This window comes from Narcine bancroftii, chromosome 4 (assembly GCF_036971445.1).
Source record: "Narcine bancroftii isolate sNarBan1 chromosome 4, sNarBan1.hap1, whole genome shotgun sequence".
NCBI classification, from domain to species: domain Eukaryota; kingdom Metazoa; phylum Chordata; class Chondrichthyes; order Torpediniformes; family Narcinidae; genus Narcine; species Narcine bancroftii.
The window spans coordinates 270,671,039-270,685,416 of NC_091472.1; the positions used below are offsets into that span (position 1 = coordinate 270,671,039).

The window sequence follows — 14,378 nt, forward strand, 5'->3', positions numbered from 1 at the left end:
CTCATGATGTCCTTCATTCAACGTAAATTGGTAACAACTCTGTTCCTCCTGGGTATCATCATCGTCACCGTCTATCTGGCGAATGGTATCTTTCTTTCCAGGATACTTTCCTTTCCCCCAGGCTTTGCCTTTGGAAGTTGTACTCTTCCTCTTCTGGTCTGCATTGGACTTGCTTTTGCACTTCTTTGCAAAGTGGTCCTTACCTCCACACTTTCTGCAAACTTTGCCTTTGGCCGGGCAATATGGGTCTTTTCCAAAGTGACCTCTGTTTCCACATCGATAACACTCCACGTCCTGTGTCGGCGTATATCTTGGCTGATTATGGCGATGTGAGAGCCTCTTAATTTGCTGGCTTGAGTTGTCTTTCAGGGTCATGGTATGAAATTGCCCTTCAACAGCCTCTAATGCAGCAGCAATGGTTAAAGCATCGGTGAGTTCCAACTCACTCCCTCTTTCCAGTAGACGTCTTCTGAGTTTATCTGATCTGCAGTGCTGTACGACTTGATCCAATAATTGGTTGTCCAAATCAGCTGGCATGTAATTGCATCCAACAGCTAGCTGGCGTAGTCTCGTCACGTACTGAGCAATTGTCTGGCCATCTTCTTGTCTCGTTCTCCGAAACAAATGGCGTTGAAATGTAGCATTCGGTGTCACTACATAGTGTGCATTTAATGCATCTACCGCTTTCCGGTTCTCATCCTTTCTTCCAGTATTCAAAAGTGTCTTAAATGTTTCCCGAACTGAGGGTCCTGCAGTGAAAAGAAGTAACGCCCTTCTCTGCACTTTTTGTTCAACTGTACCGGTATCTAAAAATAGGCCACGACTGTCGGCATAGGATTCAAATTCTTCCAGCCATGCCTTCCACTTCACACTTACAGTGCTTGCATCACCAGTCGGGTCAAAATTAGCAATTCTACTATGTGTTAGAAAGTCACAGTTTGCACCAGCCATGAGGAAATATTCCAGCTCCAAAAGTACTGAGTCACAGAGAAAATTCTTATCACCTTGAAGTTGTCTGTAAACATCTGTAATCTTGTTTAGTCTTTAATTTTCTTCAAGCTTCTTTCATCCTCGTCGCCAATGTCACATTTGTGGCCCGAAATGTGAAGTTAATAAAACATTAAACACAAGTCTTATCAGGTAAACTTCTCTGTAGTCTTTTTATTCTCCCGTTTCCTTTGTTCTCTTGCTTGTGTTCTTATCTCTCTCTCATACCACGTGACTTCCGGTACATCTCATACATATTCATTATCATGACAGTATTAAAGCTTTGTTTCATCATATCTCGTGTCAGATGGATGCAAATTCTGTTCCACTTCAGCTAATTGCTAGAGTGTGTCTTGGTATCTCAGTGTCTCTGATGACCTTTGCTGGGGTCCATGTTTTCAACATCACTCTTGATTCTGAACTCGCTGCCCTCTGAGGAGTTCTGGCCATGTTTGTTATAATGCTGGTTTCTTTCATCTTGCCTGTCAGCCAGTTTTCTTCTGGTTTCCTCCTGGTATTCTATTTTGCTTGGCAGAGTTATTTTATATCTCCTGCCATTTAGAGGTTCTGCTGGGGACTTCATGTCAGTCCTTAAAGGTGTTGCTCATAATGATAGAAGAGCTTGGTATGGGTCTTCTTTAGTTTCGCGGCACTTAACTAGTATGTGTTTCACAGTTTGCACTTGTCTTTGTCTTTCAATGAACTCATGACCTTTGGGGTAGTATGGATATGATGTAATGATAACAATTCTATGCTCTGCAGCCAACTTTCTGAATTCTTGTGATGTGAATTGTGTTCCATTGTCACATATTATTTGCTCAGGTATTCCTTGTTCAACAAGGAGCATTCTCATTTCTGAGGTGATAGTTGATGCTTTCAGGTCTTTTACCCTTTTGACAAATGGAAACTTAGAGTAGTAACAGGCGACTATCAAATACCAATCTTGATTCTCGGTGAACAAGTCTTCTCCCACTCTGTGCCATGCCTGACAGGTACTTCTGTGGAAATCATTTCCTCTTTTTGTTGTGTGTTTTTGTTGATGCTTTTGGATATCACCTTCATCTGGATCTCATAATTTACAGAGCTCAACTGCAACTCCTGGCAGTTCTCCAGACCTAGAATTGCTGGTCCATCTGCATCTACCATGTAGACTATACAGAGGATGTTCTTTCCCTTATGGCAGCCATTGATCTTAGCTCTCCCTAGCTGCTTGATCATAGGTCCATCTTAGGTCATTAATGTGACATTTGCTGTTTCCAATGCACTGTCTTTTGGATACCATTTTATTATGTTTTCTGGGAGCATCTGGTTGTAGACTCTGAGTGGAAGGACTTTGCTTTGTGATCCAGTATCCAGCTTCACCTTTATATTAAATATGGTAGGCTTGTTTTGGATTTTCCTCTGTATTTGGATCCTTGTATGCAACTCACTTCCTTCTTGCATCTCACCCGACATCTGGGTATCAGAGTCCTCAATGTTGTTTCCTTTTATATGGAATCTTCTTCTCGTCTTCTTTCTTCACTGGTATCACTGTTTTCTTCATACCAGACTTACATATCTTCACCCAGTCGTTTCCTTTACTACAGGCTCTACATTCAGGACCATATGCAGGGTTTGTTTCAGTCATCGAAGGGGTGTTGTCTGCCACCCTTCCTGCAGGTCTTGGGGGTTTGTACTTTTCTGATTGTGTTCTTTATAGCATCAACCCTTCCTTCTCTTTCCTGTGGGTGGGTCTGCATAAATATGGATTCTGTTTGCATCCTCATGGCTTCAAAGGCTCTGGCTGCGTCTATAGCTTCGGCCAGCTTGAAACTATCCTTCCCTATAAGAGACTTATGCACTACGGGATGGGCACTCCCCCATATTAGTTGATCAACTAATCTTTCCTCTATATCAGTGGTTCTCAACCTTTTTTCGTTCCACTCACATACCACTTTAAGTAATCTTTATGCAAAGAGTGCTTTGTGATTAGTAAAGGATTGCTTACATTGGTATGTGTGTGGAAAGAAGAAGTTTGAAAACCACTGTTTCAATCGTACCTAATTGACTCGCTGTGTGCATGTTTCATAACTCCAAAGGAAATGGGCCAATGACAATTTTTCTCAAGCAAAATATTTCAGTAACAATTGGGTCTAGAGAAATGGTTCTCAACCTTCCCTTCCCACTCACATACCACCTTCAGCAATCATAGAGCACTTTTGGCTGTGGACCACCAATCTACTGAAGGGGGCGATCTCTGTACTTGCAGGAAGACCACTTAAGTGGCTGTCTCCACCTGACCAGCTGTCAATCAGCCGACTTGAATATAAACTTGAGCCGACCCCTCCTGAGCCAGTCACATGGGGAGCCACCAAGGCTTGAACTGGTGTTCCGATTTATACTGGAATAAAGTCTGTTGTACAGTCTTTTGAGTTTGTACTTGCTTGCTGCTACCTCAGCTCACCACAATTTATTCCAGTAAAATTTTAAAGAGAGTCCATGGAGAAGTTTCTGATGGTTGGGAGCCTGGAGATTGACCCCCAACATCCAGATGCCCAGGCACGCTTCGAGATTTGGAAGCATGCAATTGAGGTGATCATCCTAACACAGGCCAAGATGATCAATACTAACCAGAAATGGCTCATGGTGCTGTGCACCAAGCTGCGCCCATGAACTTTCCAGAACATCAAGGACTGCATGAATTATGAACCTGCGATGGCCATCCTGGAGAGTATGTACAAGTCCCTGACAAACATGGTCTACGCCCGGTACCTACTCAGCATCAGGTCCCAGCAGCCAGGTGAAAATACAGATGCCGATCTGGGGGACCTGTGTGAGCTAGCCTGCCCATGCCTGGCCGAGACCGTGGTGACCGAAGGGGAAATGGAGGGACTGATCCAGGACACCTGTGTGTGAGGGCTGCACTCGAGGAGCACCCAACAGAAGTTGATGGTGGAAAACATTGTCTCACTTACCAGGACAATGGAGGCAGTCCGCTCCCTGGAGGCTGCAGCTCATCATACAGAGGTCTTTGATGCCCGACTCCCCCAACCCCTGGCCTGGCAGATGCAAAGGACTGTCATCACTGAAGGGGCCTATGTGGAGGAGACAATCAGAGTCACTGGTGCAGCTAATCCCTGTAGGTACTTAGGGTCCCAGTGTGGGTCAGAAAGGTGATCCCGCAAAGGCTGCCCAGCAAGGAACTCGCATTGCTCTCGATGCGGGAAGAAAGGACACTTCGCTAAGGTATGCCTTTCCAGGCTTGTTGGGAGCACTGCAGCCCTCTGCAACCAGCTGGAAGCCCTCCCAAATGCCACCACACGCGAGAACCGGGCAACGCTATTACTCACCCTGCCACTTCTGCCTGCACCGCTGACGTCACATCCGGCCCAGTCACCGCCAGCATGACTGCAATGTGCTTGGCCCAGGTGCTGCCATCTTCCTCCATACGACTTCCGCCTGCACCAAAGATGCCAATTCTGCTCGCTCGGATGATGTCACCACCTGCTTCACTGCCGGTAGGGTGACCCAACTACATCAATGCCATGTGCGCCCACCAGGCACCACCATCTTGGGCCAGCCGGACCCCAACTACACATCAACAGGATGACATGGTCGACATAGGCACATACCTGATCTCCCACCAGACGCAACCCACCCTGGAAGGAAGCTGCTGGCTGCTACTCACCTCATCCATCGGGGAGCAATGACTCAGACCCGAGATGTTCCTAGCATCCACCACTTTAAAAAGGGACATTCCCCATGGACTCAGACACTTAATTACGGTCTTCACTGTCAATGGGAAGATAACAAAATGCCTGTTCAATAAAATGCTTCATGCACCCTAATGTGTCCCGGACACTAAAGCTCAAAATCTATCCCATTAACTTTTCCATTGCTTTCGCAGCCCAGGATCATCCACCACAGCTCTCGGGTGCTGCTCAATGGAATTGACAGTGGGGATCATACCAAGGGTTCAGGCTCCTGGTTATGCCCCAGCTCTGTGCCCCAGTCCTATTAGGGCTGGAGTTCCAGTGCCACCTCCAAAACCTTACCCCACCTTCAGCAGGACCCTCCCCCCCCCACTGACACTCTACAGCACACAGCCCAACAACTGCCCCCAATCCACCTGCAGCCTCTCCACACAATGGGTAACCCCTCCCACCCTCTTCAACTACCTTATGTCAGATTGCAAGCCCATAGCTGCCAAGAGCAGGCACTATTATACGGCCAACAGGGCCTTTATTAAGGCAGAAGTGAGGTGGCTTTTGGCTGAAGGTATCATCGGCACCAGTCCCTGGCGAGTCCATTTTCTAGTGATAAAAAGGGGTAGCAAACCGAGGATGGTCATCAATTATAACCAGACCATAAACCGGTACACCAAATTGGATGCCACCACCTTTCCTCTCCCCCCCAAGGCGCAAACTGTGGATGAAGACACCCCATTTCAGTTGGAGTGCGATGCCTCTGATGTTGCCCTTGTGGCCACACTTAACCAAGTGGGGTGACCTGTGGCTTCTTCTCCAGGACCCTCCATGGTTCCAAGTATGTGCGCTCTGGCATTGAAAAGGAGGCCCAGGTGATTGTGGAAGTGGTCTGCCACTGGCACCACTACCTGGCAGGCAGGAGGTTCACCCTCCTCACTGACCAGCAAGCAGTGGCTTTCATGTTCAGCGCCACCCATAAGGGCAAGATCAAGAACAATAACATCTTGTGCTGGAGAGTCGAGCTGACCACGTTCAGCTATGACATCCAGTACAGATCGGGGAAGTTCATCAACTCCCCTGACACCCTATCCCAGACATGCACCACTATGCAGTCTGACCAATGGCAGGCACTGCATGACACCCTGTATCACCCGGGTATTATGTGCCTGTACCATTTCATCAAGTCCCGGAACCTCCCCTTCACCGTCCAAGAAGTCAGAACCATGACCGAGTTATTCAGGATTTGTGCAGAGTGCAAACCATGCTTCTTCTGCCCACCAGAGGCTCATGTTGTCAAGGCCACTTGGCCCTTCGAATGGCTTAGCATCTACTTAAAGGCCCCCCTGCCTTCCACGAACAAGAATGTCTACTTCCTCGCGGTCGTAGATGAATACTCCCATTTTCACTGCCATCCCTTGCCCTGACACCTTCACAGCCACCATTATCAGGGCTCCATTGCAGATCTTCACCATGTTCGAATAGCCAGTATTCGTCCACAGTGACCGGGGTTCCGACTTCATGAGTGAAGAGCTGCACCAGTACCTGGTAGCACGAGGCATTGCGGCTGGTCACATGACTAGCTGCAACCTGTGGAGCAACAGGCAGGTGGAATGTAGTGTCATTGGTCCTGACCCAAAGGTTCAAAGGCTGATCCATTGACTACTAGCGAAAGGACCTCCCCGAGGCTCTCCATGTCATTAGATCACTCTTGTGCACAGCTACCAATCAGACCCCTCACGAGCACCTTTTCTCATTCCCCAGGAAATTGACAACTGGGGTCTCCCTCCAGCTTGGCTCACATCTCCGGGACCAGTGCTGCTCTGCAAACACATGCGGACTTATAAGTCTGACCTGCTGGTCGAGCTGGTACTCCTCCTCCATGCCAACCAGAACTACACCTACATCAGGTACCCCAGTGGCTGTGAGGACACTGTCTCGACCAGGGATCTGGAACCAGCAAAATACCACCCGCCACCGTTTACACTCCCTTTCACCAGGACAATTTTAAGAAGGGGATGAATGTGATGATACGACCACCAACATACTGCAGGGGGCGATCTCTGTACCTGCAGGAAGACCACCTAAGGGGCTGACTCCACCTGGTCGGCTTTCAATCAGCCGACCTGAATATAAACCTGAGCCGACCACTCCTGAGCCAGTCATACGGGGAGCCACCAAGGCTTGAACTGGTGCTCAGATTTTTACTGGAATAAAGCCTATTGTACAGTCTTTTGAGTTTTGGACTTGCTTGCTGCTAACTCAGCTCACCAGAATGGCATAGGGAAAGCTTAAAGTGGTATATGAGAGGAAAGAAAAAGGTTGAGAACCACTGCTCTATATCCTTAAATCTACATTTGGCAACAACAATTTTCAGTCTACAGAGGAATTTATCAACAGTTTCATCAGTCTCTTGCATTAAGCCTTGACATTCATAATGTTTAATTCTATGATTTGACCTGGTTCAAGGTGAGAAACAAACTTTGTAAATGATTGCTTTGGATCATTTTCTCCACCTCTGTAACATCTCAGCTATTAAATAAGTAAAAGCCTCACTCCTCTGTTCAGGAAAGAATATAACTGACCTTCTCCTTTGCTGTTGCATTTTTAAAACAGCTTTTGAATTCTAAATTGCACTTCTGCTGAAACTTTTTAATATAGAATGGAAAACACATTCTGTGAAAGGGCTGGATGGATTAGAATTTGTAAAATGTGTCCAGGATAGTTTTTTGCAGCAATTTGTTGAGGTACCGACTAGAGAAGGAGCAGTGTTGGATCTATTTTTCAAGAATGAGATAGAGCAGGTGACAGAGGAATGTGTTGGGGAGAACTTCGGATCCAGTGATAATAGTACCATTAGTTTCAATACAATTATGGAAAGGGATAGGTCTGGTCCAAAGATTGAGGTTTTTGAGTGGGGAAAAGAGGAGAGAGAGGAGAAAAGATTTGCGAGGAGTAGTTTGGGATGGGAAGGAGGTAGAGGAGAATTGGAGGTCTTTTAAAGGTGAGATTTTGAGGGTACAGAATCTTTGTGTTCCTGTTAGGATGAAAGGCAGAAGCAAAAGTTCAAGAGTCATGGTTTTCCAGGGAGATTAGAAATTTGGTTCGAATTAAAAGGGAGGCCTACATTAAATATAAGAAACAAGGTGTAAATGAGATGCTTGGAAAATATATGGATTGTAAAAAGAAGCTTAAGAAATAAATTAGGAAAACTAAAAGAGATAGAGTGGTGCCTAGTGGCTATAGCAAACAGGGTGAAAATAAATCTGAAAGGCTTTTACAAATATGTAAATAGGAAATGGAGAGTGAAGGATAAAATTGGTCCCAAGAGAATCAGAGTGGACAACTGTGTGCGGAGCCAAATGAGATGGGGGGGGGGGGTTTGAATGTTATTTTCTTTGGTATTCACTAGAAAGAAAGATATTGAATTGTGCAGGATAAGGGAAGCAAAAGGAGTAATTATGGAAAGTTTAGGGATCAGGAAAGAGGGGGGTTTGGAGCTTTAGAAGCATATAAAGGTGGCTAAGTCTCCAGGTCCCGATGGGATTTTCCCCAGGACCTTGAGGGAAGTCAAGAAAGAAATAAAGGAGGCTCTGACAGTGATTTTTCAAGTCACTAGAGAGGGGCATAATGCTGGAGGATTGGCATATTGCACATGTGGTTCTTTTGTTTTAAAAGGGTTCGAGAAGTAAACCTAGCAATTATAGTCCTGTAAGTTTGACGTGGGTGGTCGGTAAGCTAATGGAAAGTATTCTTGGAAATAATATATATAAGTATCTGAAGAGACAGGGTCTGATCAGGAATACTCAACATGGGTTTGTGCGTGAAAGGTCATGTTTGACAAATATTGTTGAATTTTTTGAGGAGGTGACGAGGAATGTTGATGAAGGTAAAGCAGTAGATGTTGTCTAAATGGATTTCAGTAAGGCCTTTGATAAGTTTCCACGTGGAAGGTTGGTAAGGAAGGTTCAGGTGCTTGGTATTAATTTTGAGATAGTCAAATGGGTTTAACAGTAGTTAAAATGCAGGGAGTCATGGTGGATGTTATTGTCAGGATGAAGGCCAGAAACAAGTGTGTGCCTCAGGGATCGGTACTGGGCCCTTTGTTATTTGTCATTTACATTACCAATTTGGATGATGGAGTGGTAAACTGGATTAGTAAATGCAGATTATGGATAGTGAAGAAGGTTTTCAGAGATTGCAGATGGATTTGGACGGCTTATAAGAATGGGCTGAAAAATGGCAGATGGAGTTTAATACTGAAAAGTGTGAAATGCATTTTGGAAAGAATAATCAAAAGCAGGACATATGCAGTAAACAGGAGGGCATGGAAGAATGCAAAAGAACAGAAAGATCTAGGAATAACAGTTCATCATTCTTTGAAGGTGGAATCTCATGTATATAGAGTGGTGAAGAAAGCTTTTGGTATGCTGGCCTTTATAAATCAAAGCATAGAATATAGGAGTTGGGAAGTGATGTTGAGGCTATTCAAGGCATTGGTGAGGCCAAATTTAGAATACTGTGCAGTTCTGGCCACCAAATTATAGGAAGGATATCAAAAAGGTAGAGAGGTTGCAGATAAGATTTACTAAAATGTTGCCTGGATTTCAGAATATAATAAGAAAGACTGAGTAGATTAGTTCTTTATTCATTGGAGTGTAGAAGGTTGAGGGTGGATTTGATGGAGGTATTTAAAATTATGAGGGGGATAAATAGAGTAGATGTGAGGGTAAGTGAGATTCAAAGAAGAGGCCTTGAGTTAAGAGTTAGAGGGCATAAGTTTAGAAGTAACATGAGGCGGGTGGTCACAGCAAAGTCAATTTTGTCATTCAAGGAATAGTTAGATAGGTAAATGGATGGGAAGGGATTGGAGGGTTATGGGCAAAGTGCAGGTAGGATGGGAGGAGATCACTTAGATCAGTATGGACTAGAGGGGCCGAAATGGCCTGTTTCCATACTGTAATCGTTGTATGGTTATATGGTTATATGATTCAACAATGTCTTCAGTCTCCCAGTCCATCACTGTTGGTACAGCCATTTCTTTTCCAGTAATGTTTTTTCTCATCTTCCCCTTCATATTTCATTGACTTATAATCAATTATATGGCTTTATACTTGTTCTCTTATACTGCTGCCACCACGCTATGGCTCTAGGTTACTTGGGAAACTTCTTAAATAACTTAGAGATGCAAGATTCAAATAACAAGAGAGACTTTACTTACTGATGCCTTCCAGCATCTCAGGAAACTGTTAACACACTCTTATACATATACATATGCACCACAGTGGTGCACTACAGCTACTACAGTCAGAAAGCTGTATTCCTACGCAGCTACAAAATAGTTCACATTATTCCTGACTATATAACAGATGATATAGACCTACACAGATGTTGACAGCAGGAGACTCAATAATTCAAGTTCCAGTTTGTTATCATCAGACTACATATACATTTTGTCCATTTGTAACTGTATAGCCAAATGATAATAAACTGGAACTTGAATTATTGTATTCAGACTCACTTCAGCATCCAAAACCACCTGATTCCTTTGGCCTCTCCTCATCCTCACCACAGAACAGACCTAATTTTAGCCTGACAATTGGTCATCCTGAATCCAGACACTGCACATTTGCAAGGTTTGAGAATGCAATGCTCATGGCCTCAGGCACCACTGAAGTTTACATGAAGGAGTTAAAGACCAAAATGGCCATTGGAGCATTGTTGTTACAAACATTCAGAACAGTGGACAGAATAAACCATAATTTCTAGCCAGTTGCATTTTTTATATATTTCTGTTTTTATTTTCACCTATGGACAAGTCTATTCATTTAAAAGTACAGGTATTTATTATTCATGAGATTGAAACCAAAAAAATCAAAAAAAAAAATCACATGTTATACCTTAATTCTTCTTATAAAATTAGCCTTTGCATAGTGATTTTGACTGTTTATCAGTTTAAATCACATTGAAGGAAATGAGCAACTTTGTCAATTTTATTTTATCAGTTTACATAAATCCTATCAATGTATTTCAGGTGGTTGGGTTAGGCTAGTGACTACCTGTGAGGGTCAGGCCAGGTCACAACAGCCATTGGAAGTCTGAATAATCTGGCTGTATCCACTTAAGCCAAAGCTGATAGGATTATTTTTCATCAGTAGTTGTTAGCCATGGTGGTGCCATTGGATGAGACGTATTTGAATCACCAAGTTGCATTTTGAGGACCTATTTTATTTTGCGGTCTCACTGCACATATTTTCTCTCTTTTTTTTTTTAAACCACCTTTGGCCTTCATAAAAACTTTGATTTTTTTATGATTTGTTTTATATTCTTTTTGACAGTTTCCTTTATGGTTAGTCCGAGATAGAAGAAAAAAATGTTCATAATGCACTTTTTATGACTTCAGTTTGAAACAAGCACTTAACTACTAATGGACTACTTCAGAAGTGCAATCCCTTTTTAACATTATATTATTGAGAAGTACAATAGATAAATTGTACATAGTAAGGTTCCACAAGCAAAGAGAATATGACTGTCCATTTATAGCCAGATTAAAGCTCAGAGGCAAAATTTTGGTCACCACTCTAACCTATTTTCTTATAACTACTCATTCATTTTGTCTTACCTGTTTTGGAAAATTATCTTCACAGATTCTGAAGTGATTAAGTAGAGTGCTGAATTGTAACTTGTTTTCCAAGTAATAAATACAGCAGTGGATGTCACTAGTCCTTTCAGTATACACTTAAACACTCTTAAAAATATATAGGAAATAACAAAAACGAGGTGCGGTGGTCAGTGTGCCGTACAGTGAACAAACAGAAGCTGTGAGTGAGTTGAACCAACCAACTGACTTTGTTGGAACTCTCTGAGAGCTTATCAGCACCACTCCCATGATCCTTATTGGCCCCTCCCACTGAGACCATTGTGATGTCAGCCCAGTGCAAGCCTCCACCTCTGTGACCCGGTTTGCTTGTGGATCAGTGCAGCTTGCTACATGACTCCACCCCCCCCCCCCCCCCTCCCTCCATACTAGAACCAGTGTTTGGAGGTGCTGAGTCCATAGTTCATAAACAGCTTGTACGTTTGTGGGGGGCTGGAACAGTTAATGGTTTGTCAAGAACAAGATGTGCTGGTTTGAGGTGGTTGACCATGAATGTTTCTTGCTTGCCCCCAATGTCCAAAAAGCACATAGCCCCATTGTGTATGGACCCTTGTATGGGCGCTGAAGGGGCATCCGATGTGTGGCTCGCCTTATGAAGACATATTCGCAGTCTTTGAGATCTTTCATGATGTAGGATGGAACTGGACCATGGCATGAGGATGGTACGGGCCCGAGGTGCCCAACTTCTTGCGGTCGCATTAGCAGCACTGTAGGTGTTTCCTCCTGCCCACAAGCTCCTGGCATAAACTCTCCTGGGACTGCCAGCAGGGCCCCATAGACAAGTTCAGTGGAGGACATGGCAAAATCCTCCTTCTGTTCTGTGTGAGCCTCAGAGTTCTGCCATAAAAGCTGTCTACAAATGCTGAAGGAAACTTTCCACCAGGCTGTTAGACTGTGGGTATTAGGTAACTAGGTCCCTAGGAGCTGCACCAGTGCTGCCCATAGGCTGGACGTGAACTGTGCCCCCTGTCCGACGTGATATTGGAAGGTAGGCTATCCAGTTAGTGATAAGGGCCCTGGCGCTGGATGTCATTTGTGACAAGAGCACCTAATACACTTGCAACTGCTCTGCCAGCGACCGAGTGTCAACAGCCTAGCCATTAACCCAGCGAAATGTCAGTTCAGCCTTATGGTCATCGATTGACACGGGGTGGTCCCTCTTCCTTCAAAGGGTGAGGCCATTCGGAAGTTCCCCAAGTCAACTAGGGTCAAAGGTTTACAGGAGTTCATTGGGATGGTCAACTTCTACCATTGGTTCCTGCTGTCAGCTGCCATGATCATGCATTCTCTTTTCAAGCTGCTGTCCGGACAGACCATCAGCATTTAAGCGGGACAGCTCCTGACCATCTAGTGAACCTGTCCACCATTGTGAACAGGTACGTGGGACCTCTGGAAACAGCCAGCAGCCAGCAAGTTCTGGCTAAGTGGCTGACTGTTTACGCAGGCAATGCCACATGAATCTGTCTGCAGCCAGTGGAGTTGTTGCCCAGATGGATGGGTGGGAGAACCCATGTAGCATGTTGAAGATGCGATACCTCCACATGGCAGGAAAAATGGGCCTATGTCAGCAGGTTGATAGGTCACAGAGAAGTGTGGCTTCAGATGTCCCGAAATGCACATCTTCCAGCTGTAGTCCTGACACTGAAGTGCAGTAGGCTGGTATCTCATCATCCTGCTGCTGGGCCACTGCGAGCAATATATAGTCAATTCTGGGGGGCAGGAAGTGCACAGACAAGATGGACGTATGGAGCAGAGCATCAGTCACGAGGTTGTTCTTGCCAGAAATGTGCTTGATAGCCATCATGCATTCTGACATACAAGAGAAGTGACACTTGCTGCCTTGGGTCCGACACCTTAGTGAAGGCAAAAGCGAGAGGCTTGTGATCGATGAAGACCGTGAAATCTCGTCCTTCGAGGAAATAACAGAAATGGCATATGGTGAGGTAGAGGGATAGCAACTCTGGTGAACACACCATACTTCTGCTCCAGGGGCCGTAGGTATCTGCTGAAGAAAGCAAGTGGTCTCCAATGTCCATCAATCAGCTGCTCCAGGACACCGCCGATGGCCATGTTGGATGAATCGACTGTGAGGGCATTAGGCATGTCAATGTGCAGATGCAATAGAAGGGTGGCATGGCCAGAATATCTTTGGCCTTTCATAAGCTGCCATAGACTCTGCATCCCAGCTGAGTTCTTTGGTCCGACCGGACAGCATCTTGAAAAGAGATCACATGATCATGGCAGCTGACAGCAGGGACCAGTGGTAGAAGTTGACCTTCCCAATGAACTCCTGCAAACCTTTTACCCTAGTTGGCTTGGAAAACTTCTGAATGGCCTCACCCTTTGATGGAAGAGGGGCCACAGGCTGAACTGACATTTCGCTGGGTTGATGGCTAGGCCGTTGACACTCAATCCCTGGCAGAGCAGTTGCAAGTGTGTTAGGTGCTCCTGTCACTAACATCTAGTGATGAGGATGTCATTTAGGTAGATAAAAATGAAATCCAGCTCCACCCCACTGAGTCCATGAGTCTCTGGAAAGTCTGCGCTGTGTTTTTGAGGCCAAATGGCATAAGGACAAACTCGAAAAGGGAATTGGCCAAATGAAGTGATGAAGGCTGTCTGGGGGACATTTCTGGGATGCATGGGGATCTGGTGGTACCCCAGACCAGGTTGATATTTGAGAAGATCCTCACTCAGTGAAGATTGGCCAAGAAAATCTGGATGTGGAGAACCTGATTCTGGTTAGTTGTTGTGGCATTGTTGAGCTAGCAGTAGTCCACACAAGGTCTCCATCCCCCAGAAGACTTTGGCACCATGTTTAGAGGAGAGGCCCATGGGCTCTCTGAGCACCTAACGATTCCCATCTCCTCCATTATCCTAAATTCTTCCTAGTGAGCCACAGCTTGTTGGGATGAAACCTGCATGCCCAGGCATGTAGCAGAGGTCCCTCTGTGGGGATGTGTGATAGTACAGATCTATCACCAATGTACATAGTGTATATAGTTACTGTATCTAGACTGTGCTTACAGCGATTGGCTGAGAGCTAAGCC

At 45.0% G+C, this 14,378-nt stretch overlaps 1 long non-coding RNA gene across 3 annotated transcripts in view; it reads right to left on the minus strand.

Moving 5' to 3' along the window:
- Positions 1 to 11,527, minus strand: part of LOC138761964 (uncharacterized) — a 108,690-nt gene extending 97,163 nt beyond the window's left edge. For all 3 annotated transcript variants that reach the window (XR_011356660.1, XR_011356659.1, XR_011356658.1), the window contains exon 1: positions 11,293 to 11,527. This is a non-coding gene — a long non-coding RNA (uncharacterized lncRNA). The remainder of the gene's footprint in view (positions 1 to 11,292) is intronic.
- Between the last annotated feature and the right edge of the window lie 2,851 nt (positions 11,528 to 14,378).